General features: G+C 47.8%; 1 long non-coding RNA gene across 2 annotated transcripts; it reads right to left on the reverse strand.

Annotated features, from left to right (window-relative positions):
* Nucleotides 1-457: 457 nt before the first annotated feature.
* Nucleotides 458-6831, reverse strand: LOC111937144 (uncharacterized). 2 transcript variants are annotated; one of them, XR_015278206.1, is made up of 2 exons: nucleotides 6700-6831; nucleotides 458-2874 (listed from the first exon to the last, which is right to left on the reverse strand). It is a non-coding gene; the product is annotated as an uncharacterized LOC111937144 (long non-coding RNA). The 2 variants fall into 2 exon arrangements; XR_002868450.2 differs by lacking the exon at nucleotides 6700-6831 and adding an exon at nucleotides 3451-3569 and having other exon boundaries at nucleotides 1951-2874.
* Between the last annotated feature and the right edge of the window lie 1610 nt (nucleotides 6832-8441).

The raw sequence follows: 8441 nt of genomic DNA on the forward strand, positions 1-8441 counted from the left end.
AACCCAGCCCCTCCTGACCCAAAGAGAGGCTGATTTTCAAGCCTTGGCAGCTGTTTTTATTATCTGTGTTCCTTTCCAGGTGCCTGAAGAAAGGCTGATCCCCAGAATCCCAAAAAACTTCTTCCTTTGAGCGTTGTTTCCCCCTCCCTTCCTCCCCTTTCTCTTCATTTCTCCTACAGACCCCTGGAGCTTCACTTGCAGCCTCTCCACCTCCCATCCTTCCCCACTCCTGGATCCACCTCCCCTTGCAGGAGCCTGCTGGCCCAACTTCCATCAATGTTAATGGCTTGGGGCTCCTTTTTCTCAGGCCTGGAACTTTGCTTTTACCAACAAAATTCATCTTCATCAGAAATATCGACATCAGGAGCTTCATCCAGGCCTCTAGTGATTGTTTTTCCCTTTTTGCTCAGTGGCAGGCCTAAGCAAAACTCAGTTCTCTGCTTAGAAAAGCAGCGCTGAGATCAATGGCAAAGCTTTATTTTTGCTTCTTTTTCATAACCAAAATATTGTTGCAGCCAATTTATGAGCTGAGCATCAGGAGCAGGATTTGCAGCAATCCCTGTTTTTCTCTGGCCACCTGAGTTGTTTCAGAGCTTTGTGCTGGTGTTAAATCAGGGAAGAACTGAAATAAAGCATTGCACCAACTGTGAGGGATGTGCCCCACGCTGAGCTGGGGGCTTGGCTAGAGCATCACAAATGTCTGGGAAGAGGGAGGGAGGGATAAAGGGCTCCAGGATTTATAGGATCCAGAGAGGGAGGGATAAAGGATGCCAGGATTTATAGGATCCAGAGAGGGATGCATATAAAAGGCTCCAGGATTTACATGATCGATCCAGGGAGGAAGTAGATAAAGGGCCCCAGGATTTATATGATCCAGAGAGGGAGTAAATAAAAGGCTCCAGGATTTATAGGATCCAGAGGAAAAGGGAGAGATGAAAGGCTCCAGGATTTATATGAGCAGAGGGGGAGGGATGTAAAAGGTTCCAAGATTTACATGGTCCAGAAAAGGAGGGATAGATAGAGGGCTCCAGGATTTATGTATTTATGTATTATTTATGTCCAGAGTATTTCACTGTGGCTCTCCCTGCAGTTTTTGCCTGGAAACCGTGGAGGTCCCTCCAAGAGAGGCCCTGTGCTCTGTCACCTGCTGGAGGTGTGACTAATAGAGCATCACCCTTGCCATTAACATTCCCAACATTCCATAGCCCAGCTGGAAAGCCACTGCCGGAAAATGCCTGAGCCGGGGATGGTTTCACTCAGCCTTCTCCTGGCAGATTCCTCCTCTTGGGTCAGACCAACACTGCTGCAGCCTCCAGCCTGCCCTACTAACTCAGGAAGTCATTTCACATGTAAAAGGATGACTTCATTCAGCTTTTCTTAGTCTGCAGAACATCCAGCTCCATCAGCTTCCTGAGCCCTCGAGCTGATGGCTGGCTGATTGTATCTCCTGCTGAACCTCTCCCTCTGCAGTGACTCCTTTGCTGTGGGTGACTGTCAGGGCACCACATTTTCCACATTTCCATCAGCCCAGCAAAACTCAGCTCTGGAGTTCTAACCCCCTCTTTGGCTGCAAACTCTTCCAGCTGTGCTGTTCTTCCTCCCCAGGAGCAGGACTCTAATGTCCTAAAATAATCTAATAATAAATAATAAAAAATAATCTAATGTCTAAAATAATGAAGCTCAGCTTCACCTCCTCCCACTCTCTGTGGCATTTCTGTGTTTGCCAGGTTCCTGCTCTCCCCAGGTTCCCCTTTCTGTGCCAGCTGCCTGGAACTCAGGAAAAGAGCAGTTCCTCTTCAGGGGTTTTGCAACCCTGCTCTCATGGCTGTTCCTGCAGACAGGGACAAGGTGCAGCTGCTGTGACAGCGCTGGCCACGAGCGTGGCTGGCACCCATCCTTGTCTGGGAGCCTTTATTCACATTTATTCACTTTTATTCACATTTATTCACATTTATTCACATTTATTCACATTTATTCACATTTATTCACATTCAGCCACCAGCCCTTCCTGGCCTTGGGCTGCAGGGAGTTTCTGTGGCAGGATGTGCAAGTGGTGGGACAAGTTGGTGCTGCAGAGGGTGAAAGGCAGTGAAATTCCCCGAGATGATGCTGACACAGCCAGGGGAGCTGTGGCTGAGGGGCCCAGCCCAAAGAGAAGGGACTGAGATGGGGAACAAGGGGAACAAAGCATCCCTGCCATGTCCTGGTGATGCCTGTGACAAGGCAGTGTCACTGTCACCTCCTCACTCGTGTGCTGCCTGAGCAGGCCTGTGAAACTGCAGCCCACTGCAATATCAGTAATTGTACAGCTCTGGTGTCTGTTAAACCCACTCAGATTTGCACAGAGACGATTTCCTAGCTGTGACTGCCTGGATTTGCCACACATCCCAGCTTCAGGAGCTTCTGAATCTCTTGATCTGGCACTTCCAAGGCAAGGCGATATCACCACGCTGGGAATGAATCACACCAAAGGCCAGGGCCCTCTCCAGTCTCCTCTTTCCATCCCCGTGAGGAGGACACTGAGAACCACTGGCAGCTCAGACAGGAGCAACTCATCCTCTTCTTGCTGTGCTGTGAGCTGGATTCCAGGCTGGGACCCCTCTCTCTGAGGGAGAAGGGGCTGTGGCCGGTCCTGCACCATCCACGCCTCTTCCCAGATGTCAGGGCACAAGCCCAGAGCGTGCACAGCTCCTGGCAAAGCCCACGCTCTGCCTTCCTCCTTCAGCCAGGATTAAAGGTTAAGGACCAGCTGGCTTGTTTTGTAATCTCGTTACAGTAATGACCCCTTCACAGGATTTATCACTCCTATCCTGCTGTGCTTCCTCCTTTCCTGAGCTCCTGCAGGAGCGGCTCTGTTGTGTCTGGATGCCCTGTCTGGAACACACAAAATTAGACCTTTATTACTCAGAGCCATTCCAGCAGCTGGATCCCCATTAAAGCCTCCCCTCCTGGGCTCCAGAGGCAGCCACGGCCAGAAGGATTAATGGGAGAGCAGAGAAGAACAGGCCAGGGCCTGGATCTGCATCCCAGACTGCCCAAATTCCCCAGGCCAGGAACACAGCTCTGCTTCCCAGGACTGTTTTTCCTGGGACACCTGAGAGGTCTCTGATCAATGCTTAACCCACCAACTGCTAACTCAAAAGGCCAGACAGAAATTTGGGTTGGAAGGGAGGGAAAGTGTAACTTTTTTTGGGAAGTGCTGATTCCTTAAATTTCCTGGAAGCTCCCTGATGGTGTTTCCTTCAAGCATGACCTGATACTTCACAGTGGGCAGCTCAGGAGCCTTGAGCTCCCCTATTTCCCATGGTTAATTCACCTTTTAGACCAAAGAACCTCTGTGGAGCTTGTGCACCTGGGGCAGGAGGGGCTGGCTCTTCCCATCCTGCACAGAAATCTGGGTGGGAAGGGTTATTCTGGAGAGAGGGGCTGTGGCTCTGGCCCAGCACCAACCTGTCAGTGATCTCTGTGCTTTGGAACAGGATTTTGAATCCTCTCAGTGCCCTCATATCCCTGCATCACCTTCAATAACAGGCCCAGACTCCACGTGGCAGCAAACAGAGAGCATCATCCTAAAAACCACAATTTTCTCATCACAGAAGGAACAAACCATGTCACTTCTGCCTTACATCATGTGAAAATTATTCAAATAGCACACTAGAAAGCCAGCTCATTTCAAATGTATCATTTTCCTTCCGATCTTCCCCTGCTTTTCCTGTTTGAGAAGCTCTAAACATTTGCCTCTGCATATCCTCTTTATCACTCAGTGCTTAGGGCAGGCTTATCTGCTTCCCACCCCACTTCCCTAAACAAGTCTGTTTTCTTCCTTGTGGGCAAGAAACTCAGATTTTCCATGAGCTTTCTCCTGCAGACTCAACCCTGGGGATGTAAACCCCAGCTTGGTCTGTGAGGAACATGGGAATGACACCAATTTCCAACTGGAATTACACGTGGGTGTCCCTGTGGCAAGGTCAAAGGCAAGGCAGCTTTTGGGTTACAACATCAGCTCTGGTGCTGATGCAGCTTCTCTGGGCAGCCTTTGGGTCTCTGTCTCCTCCCTTGACCCATCTCCCCTTCCTTCAGTGGGTTCTGGGGAGGGGAATTGTCACACATAGGTCAAACCTTACCAAAGAAAGGCCTTGTAAAATCATGGTTCAGGCCTTGTTATTTTGGCTAAGCAGAGCTAGCAGCTGGCCTGATAAATTCCCATGCAAAAACGTCTTGAGAATGAAGATTTTGTTAACATAACAAACTATTCCTGGGGAGAAAAACGAGTGCACCTGTAGTAATGAGGGATCTGTCCCATGAGAATCAGTAGGAAAAATATGTAAACATTGTCAGAGAGAAAGTTTTGATGTGTGCACTCACCGTTACCAACCAGTGAATCAAGTTCCTGACCAGGAATTAAGGAATTCCTGCTTAGCAATTCTGATAACGACACAAATACAGGCTGTGTGCAATAAAGATTATGATGGAAGAAGAAACAGGTGTCATTTTCTGTCTCTGCTATGACAAAGAATCTGATTCCTCTCAGCCCAAAGTCAAATATTCCTCCTCCTTTCCTACATTTCTCTGCTGGGATAGAGCCACTGAGCTCCCTCTGATATGGGGATTCCCAGCACTGCTGATCTCATGGCCAGATTCCTCCCAGAAGGAGCTGTTTACAGAAGGGACCTGCAGGAAGGATCTGGGAAGGTTTGCGTTGACATCTGTTGGCATTTGTGATGCATTTAGAGAACAAAATCTGAGTGGAGCTCGGCTTTCTTTTCACTGCAGGACTGAAACAGGAACATCTGTCAATGCCAAAGGAACAGAGACGAGACACATGTTTGGTTATTTAGTGCTGCTTTTCATTTAATTATGGAAAAGTCCCCAGAGGAGGGTGAGAAATGTGATTTTTCATTCTCGTGCTAAAGCAGAACTGAACTTATCAGTTATTAGGATGTCCCCTCTCTTATCCAGCAGGGAAAACATTCACAGGGAATGGAATCCATGAACCAGGGGTTCTGAGCCTGCTCCATCCTGGGGTGGGTGCTTGGCAATGCTGCCAAAATTTCTTTCAGAGACTGATACTCTTAAAGAGAAGTATTTACCACTTCCAAATGAGCTTTATTTGGGGTGTTCTAGGGAAGGACACCAGGAATTTTCTACACTCCTTGGAAACATATTCAAGTTCATCAAGAGTTTCTTTAGCCCATCTCCCTCTCTACGTTTCAATACAGAACTTCAAGTCCCTGCAGGTATAATAAAGATTAAATCCTTTGCTTCAGAGCTGATAGAGGTTTCATTATGCACAACTTTATATAATTTCAGCTGGAAGTGATTCAAGCTGTTGCCTCATGAATAATTGCAGCAATGCCAGAGCCAGGCCAAGGGAAAATGCTCATTTCATTCAGTTAATGCTGGGGAGGAGCAGGCACAAACTTACTTGGAGAAATTCTTGCTTGTACAAGGCAGCTTTAAAATTTCCAACCACTCCTGGAAATTAAAAGTGCCACTAGAAAGAAATTTCCTCATGGTGGGTCCTGATTTAGGTTATGGATGTGAGCAGAGCTTTGGGTCCCTCAGCTGAATCCCTGTTTCTGTCTTGGTGCCTTTGATTCCCTTTCATGGGTGAATCATTGGTGGAGTTTCACTGAGAACAGAACTCAAATTTATTTCTCACCTTTAACTTTTGTCCACAGCTGCTCTGGATCTGATTTCAGCTGTGCAGCTGTTGTCACCTGTCCCTGAAGGAAAGCCCCACGTGTTTTCTTCCAGTGCCATCAATTTTGGATATTTGTATGGGAATTTAATTGGCTCCAAAATGTTGGGAACATCCAGCTCGTGTAAGGCTGAGGGACAAATCAGTGAGCAAAGATATATTCATCTGCCCAACCACCCTGATTACTTCAACAGAACAATATTTGGGTCCAGACCTGGTCTAGATCTCAGCTCCTGGTTTGATTCTGCACAGAAAAGTGATTTTTTTTTTAATTTTTATTTGTTGTTAATATTGTGTTTAACATCAGGTGGCTCCATGAGCTGCTGAAACCCTGTTTCATTAATCCTCCCTTTTGTTGGATTGTGTTTCCCTCTTTTCCTGCATCTTGCTAGGATGCAGATAAAACCCCAGTTTTGCATCTGAAGGGAAGAGAATAGGTGGTGAATTTAAGCCCTTTTCATTGTAAATGTGGCATTTTGGAAACAATTTTTGGCCTGGCCTGCTCTGCACCTGAGAAGTTCAGGGTACAGCTCCTGGGCAGGCACCAGGGCTGTTGCTTCAGGGGTGTTTTGCCACTTCCCTCCTCGGAAATTCATATCCAAAATGGACAGAGAGGCCAGAAAAATGTTTTATTTAATAGAGGAATTCTCAGAAAGGAGATTTCGTACTAAAAAAGGAATGTGAGTTCAGCCAGCGATCTCATTTTACTGTGTTTTTTCTTTTTTTTTTTTTTCTTTTCTGGTTTTACTTTTGGTATTCTTAATCTTAAATGCTGATGAATATTGCTGAGCTCCAGAGAACAGGACAACAAATCAAATTTGCTATTACAGCAAAAGGGAGCAAATCAAGTGGTTCAGCTGTGCCCTGGCCAGCTGTGCTGCTTGGGGCAGGTTTACACTCCACCAGTGCCAGCTGTTTTCCTCCTCTTTGGGAGATTTGATTTGGCCCAGACTGGAAAAGTGAAAGTGCTGGGAGCTGAAAATCAAAAGTCTGCTCACCTGGGAGGTGATGAGTACAGGCTTGAAGAGAGCTCCTGGGAAGATGACTCAAGCAGTGTTGAGTTCTCTGCTCTGGAGGAGATGGGAGAGGTGCCAGCAGCTCCAAAAGCAGTCGTGCTGTTCCTGAGGAATGATTAATCCCTATGTGGGATGCTGTTTGTACAGGAAGGGAGAGGCTGTGGAACCTTTTGACTGCAGATGTTGTGCCCTTGGATGGGGGAATGTTTCATTTCAAGGTTTCTGTGTGTAATTGCCCTGGAATCGTTTGTACTGTTGAGGAAACAGGTGGGCCCCGGGTGCCTGGGGCTCCCCACACCTCAGGATTTAGAGAGGGGTCATGGAAATAATTCATAAAACCCCTTCAGACACTGGCAGGTGCTGTGAGGTCTCCATGCAACCTCCTCTTCTCCAGGCTGAGCAATCCCCAGGTTCCCTCCCTGGCCTGAATTCCTCTGGCTGTGCCAGAAATGCTCAGCCTGGCAAATGTCCTGGCACCTTTCCTCTGCCTGCCCCTGCTCTGTGCTGCTGCTGCTGCCCATGGCTCTGCTTCCACGGACAGAGGAGAAAAACAAAGAGATAATAAAGCAAAATCTCCATGGCTCCCCTCTGCTTAACATCATGAGCCAAACTTGTAACCTCAGGAGATTTTGTTCAATGAAACTCCCCTGTTAATGTGAGTCTGTCTCCAGCAAACTCCGAGAGCTCCAGGGGGAGATTGCACAGGACTTTTAGAGGATGTGGGATTCCTGAGCTCAGCACAGTGAGATTTTCAGTCTCTGTTCATGAACAGCACATTTTCCCTGGCTCTGGTGTCGCTGGAGCCCTGGGTCCCTGCCTGAAGGTGCCAAAGCCAAGCTGAGGACGTGTCCAGGAGTGCTCCCAGCTCCCTGTGCCAGAGCTCCACCCTGGCCAGTGAGGGGACAGCAGGGCAGGGGACACTTGTCCTTGGCTTGGGTCATGTCCTGAGTGCCTCAATCTTTGCTGTCACAGACAGAGGAGATAAAGATAAAATAATAATAATAACAATAACAATAATAAAGCTCTGTGTCTTACCTTTGCTAACATCATGACCCAAATTTGTAACCTCAGGAGATTTTGTTGAATGGAACTCCCCTGTTGAAGCCCCTGTCTCTGGTGTCTCCTGGCCCTGCTGGGCTGGCCCACCCCACCTGTGCATTTCAGCACACCCCAAAATTTGGCTCCTGTGGCTGCAGGACTTCCCTGGTGTGTTCTGGCAGGGTTCAGGCACCGAGGGCTCTGCCAGACTCCCGTGCCCCCTGATGGAAACCCTCTGAGGGACGTGCTCTTATCTCCAGGCACCATAAATACACCCCGTGCTCCATCTCATCGATGAGATAAGAGAAGAGTAAATAGCAGAAACCCCCCAAATTTCCCAGTTTTTCCCTAAGCTCCAGTTACCTCCAGCAATCTTTCCACAGAAACATCTCATTGAACAACAAGAACCTCAGCCAGGAGTGATGGAATGAGCATCACGTCTTTTGCAAGCCAAAGGCAATTAGGGTTGGAAAAACGCAACACGAGGCAAGGGAGTTATTTATGATCCTGTCGAGGCTTCAATCCAGGAGCAGCTCTGGCTTACAGGCTTCAAAAGAACCCCAAAAAAGGAAGAAAATAAATCTGGTGGTGACACTGAGTGGTTCCTGAAGGTTGGGAGTCTGCTGGAGATGTTTCCTGGTAAAGGTCAGAGTAAACATTAATTTTGCTGTTCGAAAAGTGGGAAG

This window comes from Cyanistes caeruleus, chromosome 20 (genome assembly GCF_971803275.1).
Source record: "Cyanistes caeruleus chromosome 20, bCyaCae1.hap1.1, whole genome shotgun sequence".
Lineage (NCBI taxonomy): Eukaryota > Metazoa > Chordata > Aves > Passeriformes > Paridae > Cyanistes > Cyanistes caeruleus.